The following is a 12956-nucleotide window of genomic DNA, read 5'->3' on the forward strand; positions in this document are numbered from 1 at the left end:
CTTTTTTTTGAACAACTTTTCTAAAGTAATTGCATCTAAAAGTCCTCGCTCTCAAATCAGAGTACTTTTGCTTTTCTATAATTGATTGGGATAATCACTACTTATACTTTTTTCCAAGTTGTTCATTATTCCAGGATTTTTTGACCAAAAAACAACAACACCATATTAAGTAATGAAAAAAATATATTTGCTGTATTCTTGAGCGTTCAAATTACACAATTTCAATTATATTTGTTTTCTCTCTTTTTGGCAATTAAAAATATTGTAGAATATATTAAACATGTATTCTATGTTATGGTAAATACTGCACATTGATAAATCCATATTTAGATATAGGTTGATATATATATATATATATATATATATATATATATATATATATATATATATATATATATATATTAGAGGCCTGTTGCATGAAAAGATTCATGCAATAGGCTTTCCCTTCCCCTGGCTGCTGGCACCAGTTTTCCTCTGGCACCCAGGACCCAGACCTTCACTCTGGCCACTGCCTTCCATCTTCGCTCTGGACACAGTCTTCACTGTGGCTGGAGCCTTCAGTCTTTGCTCCTCGCTCTGGCGGGAGTCTTCAGTCTCTGCCAGAACTGCTCCTGTAGCTCCTTCCGCCCCCCACCCTCCCCCTCATAGCTTGATCGCTGCTTCGCCTGCAGACCTCGCCAACGGGCTCCTGGGTCCCAGGGGTGCCGCCTTGCCTGTGGCCCGGCTTTCGGATAGCAATCAGGATCACGGGCTGCAGGCAAGGCGGCTCCTGGGTCCCAAGTGTGCCGCCTTGCCTGCGGCCTGGCTTTCCGATCGCGATCACCGGCTGGGGGGCAGGCAAAGGCGGCACTGGTTCTCCGATCCAGGCTCTTGCCTGCTGCCTGGGTTTCCGATCACCGTTCTTCTGTCCTTCTCCTTTTGCCTCCCATCATTGTGCCTACGTATGAAAATTAACCACCATCTTTGTTGGCGGTTAATTTGCATATTGCCCTGATTAGTCAATGGGAAGCATAGCGAAGGTATGGTCAATTACCCTGTTTGTCTTTTATTAGATAGGATATATATATATATATATATATATATATATATATAGAGAGAGAGAGAGAGAGAGAGAGAGAGAGAGAGATAGAGAGAGAGAGAGGGAGCAATTATAATGAGCAATGTCTAATGGACCTTATGAGCAGCTTTAGGAACTTTTTTGAGATTAATTTTGACTTAATACTATATTTAACTTATTTGCTATCTTTAAAAAATAATCCTTAATTAGATATAACACTATATAACAAATATATCCTTGCAATCAGTTTATGCAGTTTCTACCACAATGCTACATTTATAAGAGAGTTTCCTCTCTGCATCTATGTGTTCCATTTTTTAGATTCCACATATAAGTGAAATCATATAGTTTTTTCTTCTTTCTGTATCTGGCTTATTTCACTCAGCATGATGTCCTCCAGGTTTATCCATGTTGTTGCAAATGGCTGTATCTCTTTCTTTTTCAAGGCTGGATAATATTTCATTGGATATATCTACTCTAATTTCTTCATCCAGTCATCTGTCGACAGACACTTAGGTTGAATGATGCTTTTCTGTTTGAGAAGTCCACACCATTGGAAAGGAAATGCTCTTCATTTTTTAGCAGAAGGATGTTAGTGTTGAGAGTAGTGAGGGTGATTTGGGGGTTATGGAGGCTATAAAATAAGATCCAATAGTGGAATAGTAATGTCAACTTTCATCATAGTATATTTACTATAGTCATTAGTTAAATGACTAAAAATGAGCTAGCACATTGACCAAATTTGCATTTGTTATTGTTTTTCAATTAAACACATTACCGCCCCCCCCCCCTTGTCCATTTTGACTATTTACTTAATGAGATGTCAGCTGATGACGCCCTAATCTTTGAAATACAGGTAAGGTTGCCTTGACATTTCCTCCAACCCAGTTTATGCCCTTTAAAAGTCCAAATCTTCCGTAAAATTTCTATGAATTCTACTAGATGGCAACAGGTAAAATATACATGCACCTTGAGCTTCAATCTCTTGCGCTGGTCAAATTAATTCAAATTATGAGTCATCTCATTATCTCACAATCTTTATCTATGTTTATTTATTTATTTTTATTTTGTTTTGTTAATCCTCATGTGGAGATATTTTTCCATTGATTTTTAGGATGAGTGGAAGAGAGAGGGAAAGATAGAGAGAAACATCGATGTGAGAGAAACACATTGACTGGTTGCCTCCTGCATGAGCCCTGACCAGAGCCTGGGCCCAGGAGGAGCCTGCAAACAAGGTAGGTGTCCTTGACCAGAATCAAACCCAGGACTCCTTGGTCTATAGGTCAATGCTCTATCAACTGATCCAAACCGGCTAGGGCCAAGCTTTGTCTATGGACAACACATTGATTCAAACATGACATTTATCTTGATACTGCTATCTATGACTCCTCCCTCCAAACTCTTCTGTGGACCTTTGGACATAGAATAGAGTAGACACTATAATATTTGGTTGTGAGGACAGAGGAATGGTCAACATTATGACACAGTTTCAATAGATAAGTAGTCATTCCAGTTCTTAAAAGTCCTTTAATTGCCCCAACTCCGAGATTCGTGTTCTGCTTGTTGCTCTCCAAATAGTGCCTAGATTAATGACTTTTCTCTCCCTTCTGTTGCTTTTTTTTTTCTTTCTCATTTTTTCCCTCTCTCAAAGCATCAAAACAAAAGCAAAAAATAAAATCACTCTGCTGGAAAGCAATTTTTCCCTTTCTCATACAGCCTTGATTCATAATAATATCTGATTCTTAGAGTTCCAAACATTTATAAAAGCTGCTTTGGGCATTTGCCTCTACAAAGAATGTTACTTCCCTTGAAATAATTCTTATGACACACGGCTGGCATGACTCAGTGGCTGAGCATCGATCTCTGACCCGGGAGGTCACGGTTGGATTCCCAGTTGGGGCACATGCTCAGGTTGCGGGCTCAATCCCCAGTGTAAGGCATGCAGGAGGCAACTGATCAACGATTCGCTCTCATCATTGATGTTTCTGTCTCTTTCTCTTTCTTCCTTCCTCTTGTAAATCAATAAAAATATATTTAAAATAATGATAATTAAATGGTAAAAATTTCACCAGTAAACCTCTTTACCCCTCCTGCTTCTTATATAAGGATCAACCCTCTGGATAACATTAGAGAATTTTAGAATGAGATGGTGAGCATACAATTTTTCCATATCTTTTTCCATATCTTTTCATTTGTGAACAAATAGATTGTTAGATAAGAGCCATTTCCTAACATTACCTGATGAAATGTATGACTGTTGTTTTTTTTCCATTTGGATTTAACAGTATATAGCGAATAGTAATTATAGATGAAGGATTAGTTAAAAGGTAAAATATCTTACTACCCATCCCTCATAAAGTGCATATATACAGAATTTATTCTGTACTCAATGTAATAACCAATATTTACCAAGCCTATTTTCAATTATGACTCTGCCTCATGGGGGAAAATGACTCCTTACATACTCATATTATTTCCCCACAGTCTGTAACTATTCTTTAAGCTGGATGTCAGCATACAGTTTGCACTAGAGCATTCATACAGGCAAGCCTGCAAGAAATTGTCTTATCTAGATACATAGGAAATGGTATTTTAATGTGTCTTTTTTATCATCATCAAAAAGAAGTAGTTGCTAGTGCTTTTCTGCCAGACGTAATAGAGAAAGTTGGCTGATGGTTAAAGAACTATGAAAGACTTAACCAGTTTGGCTCAGTGGATAGAGCGTCGGCCTGCAGACTGAAGGGTCCCAGGTTCGATTCCGGTCAAGGGCATGTACCTTGGTTGTGGGCACATCCCCAGTAGGGAGTGTGCAGGAGGCAGCTGATTGATGTTTCTCTCTCATCGATGTTTCTAACTATCCCTCTCCTTTCCTCTCTGTAAAAAATCAATAAAATATATTTTTTTAAGAAAGAGAATGAAAAGAACTATGAAAAAGGAACCAACGAGGCTGGGAGCAATAAAAAGAGGGTGTGGCTTTAAAGCAGAAATGATGCCTGAGTTGGTTCAACATTAACACAAAGGAGCTGGCCTTTTGCCCTCTTGGATCAATCAGTTATTCACCTCTGACTCTCCTCTGAGAGTAGGGAGTAATGAATGACCTGTTAGATGAGGCAGCACCCATTCAGCCCAGGGCAATTCTCAGGCAAAGGACGCCACTGTGAGGTAAGCAGCCAACCCTCACAGAGTAGCTTGGGGTTGGAATCTGTAGCGATGCTATTAGGACCCACCCAGATCACCTGCGCCAGCTCAGTGATCGCCACAGACTCCATGATGCCAACCCCAAGCTGCTCCACTCTCCGTGGTTTTTCCCAGCTGATAACTCCTCTACCCATTCTTCACAGAGTGTTTAAACTGGTGCCTTTCGCTACGCATACTGACAATTTTACATCTGATACTTTATTTATCCCACTCTATTTCTTGGTGTCTGAAGAATAAGAATTGGGTAACATTTATTTTTCTCACAGTTTAAGTCATGTTGAACTAAGGTGTTAAAATGTAATACACTCAGTAATTAGTGAAGTTAACAAAGAACCTATGGTATGTAACTACTAATATGATGCTTCTTTTAGTCTTATAATACATACTTTACTTATTATAGACCAAAAGAATTGGATGAAATAGAAATAAATTGAAAATTCAAATTCAACAGAAAAATATGAATGAATAATAGAAATTCCATATTGATAAAGATCAATTATTTCATGCAAAGTTAAAACATTTGAACAATTGACACGGGGATCTATTTACTATTCTCCATTAGGTAAACCGTGAAAGATAAAAGACATTAAATTTAAAAAAATTTTTTTTTATTGATTTCAGAGGAAAAGGGAGAGGGAGAGGGAGAGGGAGAGAGAGAGAAATATCAATGATAAGAGAGAATCATTGATTGGCTGTCTCCTGCATGCCCCACACTGGGGATCAAGCCCGCGACCCGGGCATGTATCCCGACGGGGAATCGGACGTAACCTCTTAATTCATAGGTCGACACTCAACCACTGAACCACACCAGCCAGCTGGGCAAAAGACATTACATTTTAAAAAATCTGAAAACACTGTATATTTTATAATTGTTTGTATTTGCTTAATACATCCGTAGAATATATTCATGGATTGTTTTCTTGTGTTTAACAAAAGCTAGGAAAGTAATCAGAATTGATAACTGTATTTTTAAAGGAAGCAAATAGAAATGGATGATCATCAGAATATATGAGGCAATTTAGATAGAAAATGCTAATGTTCCAGAAGGCTCAGAAGCTGGCACCCCTGTAGACTAGGAGGAATAGGTCTTTATTCACTATAATGGAACAGAAAATTGCAAATACAATCATGTAATTCATAAGTGCTTCCCACTTGACCTTTCAAACTGTTAAATATTTTAGACATTGAGGCAAACCTTCAATGAGACTCAAATGCATAATTTAGGTGAGCAGGTGTTTGTTTCTGTAGTGTCATTTCAAAACTTCTCAGTGTAGAATCAAAGGAAGTATGTTCCGCTCACAAACAACAGTTTAACCACTGCCAACAAAGTGCAATCATACAAAAAAACTTTTATTTAATTATTAGCTTCACAAGGCCCAGCTCCCATGGGATTCTGTCCTGGTCCTCAAGGTAAGAAGTTCAAGTGAAAATAGAAAATGCTATTGTGTTTCAGTATCTCTGAACCCTGGGGAAAGAGGTGACAAGTTCTTAAACTCAAACAGCTGGACAGAGCTATCAGTAGAGTCTCGCGCATGTTGGCAAAGAAAACAGCAAGACTTCAGTATCTGAAGGTCCCAGGGAGTCAGAGACAATTTTGTCACATGAAGGGCTTCGTGAGCCGCCGAGGTCAGCTTCAGCGGACAGTGGCTACACTTCCCTGGCTCCATCATGCCCAAGGCACCACTATAAAGCTAAGAGGGCTGAATGGTGAGCACACATGAGGTATTTCCCCAGGTTTTCATGAAAATATTGGAAGCGAGAATCTGCAAATAATGCCTAGAGACCCAGAGAGTTTAAAACATACTAGAGACTATCTCAGTTAGGATTTTCTGTTTGGAAACTACTTATAGTGACTCGGGTTATGCAACAGAAATGAAAACCACCAGAGGAGCAATGAGGCTGGGAAGAGGGGGATACCTCACAAAATAAAAGGAAGGCAGAAGCATTGGGCAGGAACTGGTATAGCTGTGAGCGCCTATAGACGGCATTTAATAGGACATTAAATAGATTGTATTCAGTGGACAAAGAAGATTCTCCCAAAGATGGAATACGTAATCCTTTCAACAATAAAGATAAATTAAAATAAATAAATAAATAAATAAATAAATAAATAAATAAATATCAACAGAAGTGCAACTCTAAACTTATAGGCTAACAAAGTTAACTAATTCCTGCTTTATTTTATTGGAATAGGGAATTGGGAATTTGGAAGGGCATAGGTACGGTGATACTGATGAGAGCACTGGGATTTTACTATACTAGAGCATGGCTTTAAAATAGTTTTAATGTTCTATTTACCACATATTTTCTATCAAGTTTCTTCATTTTAATTTTAGCTCTAGTAAAAAATTATGAACTGAATTGAGTTCATTAAAATGAAATAGAACAGGATGAATTCATGTGGACAAATCCAAAATTCCCAAACAATTTTCTGAGGTCTGAATCATGATTAGAATTTGAGATTGGAGTCCTTTTCATCTGGGCTGAATTATACATCTCACACATGAACTAATTTGCAGATCATTCTTTTCCACCAAATTCTACTTTGTGATTTCCTTGCCAGCATTTCTGGCATAATAAGTGAGAAATAGCTTTAAAAAAATGTATGGGAAATGGACCCCTAGAGAGAACCACTGGTGTGAACCCATGTAGCTATGTTTCGGGGAAAAATAAGTGCTGAGGGTCAATATTCACTGTGTTTTAGTCAAACTGGAGCCAGGAAGAACTATTTCTGTCTCTGAGTTGAGCTACGTTGGAAATAGCAAGCACCGATCTCTGCAGTCTGGCACAGGAACAGGAATGAATTGTTGACCAAGGCTGAGGCAGGCTCTGGAGACCAGAGGTGCTGGCCCAATGCTGGCAAAGGTCAACGCCGAGAGAGACCATGTGCGAGTCCTGACTCCGGCAGGTCCTGAGCTGCAACCTGGCCCTGGGGAAGGAGCCCTCATGCAAGCAGGCTCCTGCTCTTATACTCTCTGTGTTTGCTTCCTGGAGAAGTCAGCCTTGCTTCGGGGCCTGCCCGTAGCTGCAGGTGTGCAGTACCCTGTCTAAGGATTCATTCCGTGTCCTGAAGCGAGTTGTTCTTGAACATTCCAGGCAGCGAGGCTGATGTCCTCACAACTCCTTGATTCAGTGGGGGCAGCTGGCCTCTGTTCTTTTTTGTGATACCTCAAAACCATAAGCAGCAAAAATAAGTCGGCACTAAGTAACGTTAGCCTACGACTATGTGCTCCAGTGATGTGCTGTGAAGTTCACTGTGGTTCTGGAATAGGTTCTGGTCTCAGTTCTATTCTGATACTTCATTTTCATAGTCATAGACCGAGGCTTCCTTGTCAACCCAAGACTGAGTTTCTGGCTCCCAGTGAGGATGTACAGTGACATCAGAAGAGAAGAGAGGTCCCTAAAGCATTCACCCTGGCACTCCAAAGCCATTCCAGTCCATGGGCCAGCTCCCTGCCAGCACTGGGAAAGCTGGAGAGCACGCGCATTGTTATTTGCTGGTCATCTGTCCTTTAGACTCATGTTTTCCGGCTCACAGTGGGTACGGGAAGGAAGAGGCAGCACTCAGCAATTCTTCTCATCACAAACACAGTGAGTAATGACACGAATTTTCTAGTTTATTAGCTAACATGTGGAAAGATTTGATCACCTGGACGTTATGCAATGAGAAATTTAGCCCCCACTACTGGTACCCTACTGAGACCCATGGAACACTGAAAAAAAATATGCTATTTTTGCTGTATTGTTTGTTCAAATATATTTTTAATTACTGATATATAGGCATTACTTCCCCCCAAAAGTGGGAACTTAGGCAAAAACTCAAATTGGCCTTTTCACCCACAATTCACTGAATTTATGTGATCCACATAATATTATTTTAACACAAATTAGTTGTATTGTTATTCAGTTTCTAAACACTTTTCCAGTTATAAGCAACTAAGCAGTTATATCCCAAAATTTGGTAAATAACATTTAATTTGGTACATAACATACTACTTACATTTTATTTTTAACTTATTATATAGTTTCTTCTTAATGTTTTACAATGACATTACTATGGCGCATACATGGGACCCAACCTGACTATCACCTATATTATTTACTTTTTTTTATTAAATATATTTTTTATTGATTTCAGAGAGGAAAGGAGAGGGTGGGAGAGAGAGATAGAAATATCAATGATGAGAGAGCATCATTGGTTGGCTGCTTCCTGCATGCCCCCTACTGGGGATCAAGCCCACAACCCAGGCATGTGCCCTTGACCAGAATCAAACTTGGGACCTTTCAGTCTACCGTCCGACACTCTATCCTCTGAGCCAAACCATCTAGGACTATTTATCACTTTGCTTTTACTTTGCAGGTATATTTTCAGCCTAATACCCCTCTAGTAAACTATTTAACAAGAGCTGAGAACTTTAAATGGAAATTTTCTCAGCTGTATTCCATTACTACCTGCACACTATTTCAGACTTTCGCTTTTATACTATATTCTTTTTTTTTGACCTATGCCTGCTGCTCTAAACTTTTATCTCATTAAGGATGAGATAACAAGGATATGACTAACGTTTCTTTATCTGTATCAAGGTAAGGAGAAGGTATCTTTGTAGTCTAGGTATTTTAACCAAAAAGATATATAAAATGTAAATTAGAAAATATTACTTAGCAAGGCCTCATGGAAAGAACATTTAAGAGACAAAAGGAAATCTTGGCGGGGGGGAGATTTACATACATTTTCCGTCACTGGAACAAATGAAGTGAACGCGTGGGTAGGGAAAAAAGCAGAGAAGTGGCCCCAGTGCATGAAGCCACAACTCAAGAAAACAGAAGAGCCAAAGAGAAAGCAGCAACATTACGAAGCCACGGCGAGTTGCCAAGGAAGAGAAATAGAAAGAGCACAATTGTGTGGGGGAAATGAGAAAAGTTAAAGTATGAAAGGAGACACATCTTGCAGGAGACCTGCAATTACAGGAAGCAAAAGAGAAGGACCGAGTGAATGTTTTCTCCCGATAGTCGGGAGAGAAAGCTGTGGGCAGAGGGTAGTGACAAGGCAGATGCTTTAAAGGTGCCTGTTCCCCTCTCTCCGTCAGACAATGGCAGCCGCGATCAGTTAACCACAGTCTGGAGCACCGAGCAAACAGGCAAATAAAACATTGGAGAGCATTTTTCTAAAATCTAGATCTGATAAAGTGTTCATCGCCAAGGGTTCTCAGTTATTCATAGACATTATTGGAGAATTCTTAGTTTCTGTCTTCAAGAAAGCCTGTAGAATGAAATCTGTATCTGAAAGCCAGAAACTGTGGGGTGTGTGTGTTAGTTTAATATTAAGGTAGCAAGTGGTAATGTTGATAGGGATATATAGTTTTTTTACATGGTAAACAAAAAAATATGTTCTTTTGCTGATAGCTATTGTACTGCAGGTACCTTAAAATAAAATTGAAAGGATATTGTGTTGGTAATTGTGCGTTAGGTATTAATTTATAAATGTAAGCCCAATTAAAAATGAAAGTTTTTTTTTTTTCCTGAGTTAGAATGTCAAAGCCACAGAAAGTATTCCACTCAATAACCAAAGCTCTGAGATGAATGCTGGTTCATACATTAAACCAAGACCTTTCTAATTCAAGTCATTTGTGAATCAAGAGGCAACATCTTTAGATTGCCATTTTAGAAATTACTGCTAAAAAAGACCATTTGTATTCTTTTAGGCACAATGATCCGTTAAATGGTATGCATTTTTATGGCAAATCCAACCCCCCAAAAAAATTCTGCTTTACCTAACTCACAGGGAAGCATTAGGTTGCAGTTGGAAAAAAAAAAAAAAAAAACCCTCAGGGAGCAAAGAGAGGACACATGGGAGAGAGGGGAGACTGGGAAGTGAGGTGATCATGTGGGAGGCAAATAGCACAGAATGAGACCATCACCAATGCAGTCTTTCTGACCCTTGGCAAATTCTGCCCAATTCCAGACAGAGATCAAGTTCCAGAGAGAGAGCTGGGATACAGAAGGAAAAAGAGGGGCTCCAACAGGTGGTCTTTGGTGCCAATTCAGTGCCAAAAGGAATCCACAGTTTGGGGTGCAGTGAAGAAAGAAATTTATCCCATGCAAACAGCTCAAATGGGACATAGCAGGGCTGCAAAGGCAGCAAGGTCCTGGGCCAGGCCCCTCTCTAGACAGCTCTGCTCTGCTCTGAACTGTTCCTACAAGACATCTTCCATGTTTCATTTTCAATGTTTCAGCTTTAGCCTGGGAAATGCAATCTTCAGTCTTTGGTGGAAAGGGCAAATATGCTCCCTCAGTCAGAGGGGAGGGGACTTATAAGGCCAGAAGTCCCCTCCTCTGATTCCTCATGCAAATGAAAACTCCAAATACGCAGTTTGATTGGTCCTAAAGGCACTGTCCCGATTGGTTAGAATGGAACCACTGTGGTTGGTCAGTGAAGATGCTGAGGGGGCTACAGCTGTGCTCCCACTGACCCGGGAATGGAACTCCAGGAACTCTGTGTGAGGTCTGGCTCAGATGGCCGGGACACAGTGCAGTTCAGTGCTGAGGCAGGTAGTTCAGTGCAGGCTTCTCCCTGAAGTGCAGTGTGTGTGTCAGGCCTCTGTGTAGAAATGGCTGCTGGAGTCTGTTTTGTGTGTGCCTGTTTTGTTTTGTGCAGTTTTTAAAATATATATTCTTACCAATTTCAGGAGAGAGAGAGAGAGGAAGAGAGAGAGAGAAAGAGAGAGAGAGAGAGAGAGAGAGAGAGAGAGAGAGAGAGAGAGAGAGAGAGAGAGAGAGAGAGAGAGAGAGAGAGAGAGAGAAACATCAATGATGAGAGAGAATCATCAATCAGCCAGCTCCTGCATGCCCCACACTGGGAATCCGGCCCACAACCAGGGCATGTATCTTGACCGGGAATCCAACCAAGACCTTTTGGTTCCTAGGTCCAAGCTGAACCACTGAGCCATGCTGGGTGGGCTTTGTATTGTTTATAATTTGATCCCAGTTAAGCTACCAGGAGCCCTCCTTGTCCTGTATCCTCTTTCTCGGGGTCTACAGGGGCAAAGGCCATGCTCACAGACAAGGTAAGAAAAAGCAAAATTCAGCTCAGGGGAAGGGTCTGTAGAACACTCAGCAGTGGCTGGGTCTCAGAGCTAGAGTTTTGAAAGCCAGGAGATAGGGAGGATGTGAGTACTCAAGAGAGCGAGGCAGAATGGGACCTATGTGATCTATGTGGCCTCACTCTTCATAACCCCTCTGGCTTTCTCTCTTAGATTGTATCTTCATCATTCTTTGCACTTCAGCTAAATTAGCCTCTTCTCTGCTCCTCGAAAATATGAGGTAAGCCCCAAACCAATGGCTTTTGCATCTGGAAATTCTGCTGTCTAGAACGATGTTTACATAGAGACTCCCAGCTGATTTCTTTCTGGGCTTTCCTCAAATTCATCTTCTCGTGAGGTCTTCTCTAGGAACCTCATCTAAAGTTCCAACCTTTCATTTCAACACTCAATATCCTCTTTCCCTGCTAATTTTCCTTCTTAGCACTTATCCCTTTCTAACACAACATGTATTTTCCTTAACTATTTTGTTTATCATCTGTTTCCCTCGGTAGAATATAAGCTCTCTGGGGGCAGGAATTCCTGTATGCTTGGTTCACTGTTATATCATCAGAACCGAGAACAGTGCTGGGCACATAGCCGGTTCCTAATAAATACTAGTTGAAGAAACCAATAAGTGAGCATTATTTTACATAGCAGCCGCTATAAAACTCTTAAAGATGCCTTCTTCCTTGAAAGAACTACACACTTTCCTATTTTTCTGCTATGTTACCAGCTTCTTCTTTCACTCCCTTTTACCCCATTTGTTCCTCAACATGCCAGATTATTCATGTTGGAGTGTCTCAGTGTTGTGGGTTGAGTTATGTCCCCCCCCCCAATCCATGTGTTGTAGTTCTAACCCTCAGTACTTCAAAATGTGACCTTATTTAGAGATAGGGTCTTACAGAGGTAAAAACGTCAAAATGAAGTAATTAGCGTGGGCCTTAATCTAATACAGCTAGTATCTTTCTAAAAAGGAAAAATTGGGGACACACACACACACACACACACAACACCATGTGAATGTCAACAAAGAAATCAAGGTAATTCCTCTATGAGCCAAAGATGACTAGGAAACTATCATAAATCAGAATGATCAGATTCTCCCTCATGGTCCTCAGAAAGAACCAACTCTGCAAACCCCCTGAACTCAGACTTTTACCTCCAGAACTGAGACAATACATTTTTTGTTCTTCAATCCCTGAGTCTGGTATGTTGTCATAACAGTCCTGGTAAATGAACACACCAGGGATCTGGTGTTGAGATTCTTTTATAGTTACACTAGAGGCCCAGCACACAAAATTGTGCACGGGTAGGGTCCTTAGGCCTAGCCTGCGATCAGGGCCATCTTCTGCCCATTCGCCAGTCCCTAGTCCCATCCCGCTGCCGACACCAACCCCGGTTCCCCATTCGCCATCTGCCGATCTACCAGAGCCTGTGGGCTGTGGGGAGGGACCAAGATGTTGGCTATTCCACCCTCTCACCAGTCCTGAGTTCCACCCCACCACTGACATCCACCCTGGTTCCTCATGGTTCCCCATTTGCCATCTGGCGATCAGAGCCTGAGGGCTGGGGGGAGGGACCAAGAGGTGGTCAATGAACTTCATAATGACTGGCCGATCAAT

Source organism: Myotis myotis, unplaced genomic scaffold, assembly GCF_014108235.1.
Source record: "Myotis myotis isolate mMyoMyo1 unplaced genomic scaffold, mMyoMyo1.p scaffold_m19_p_7, whole genome shotgun sequence".
In the NCBI taxonomy this organism is placed as follows: Eukaryota; Metazoa; Chordata; class Mammalia; order Chiroptera; family Vespertilionidae; genus Myotis; species Myotis myotis.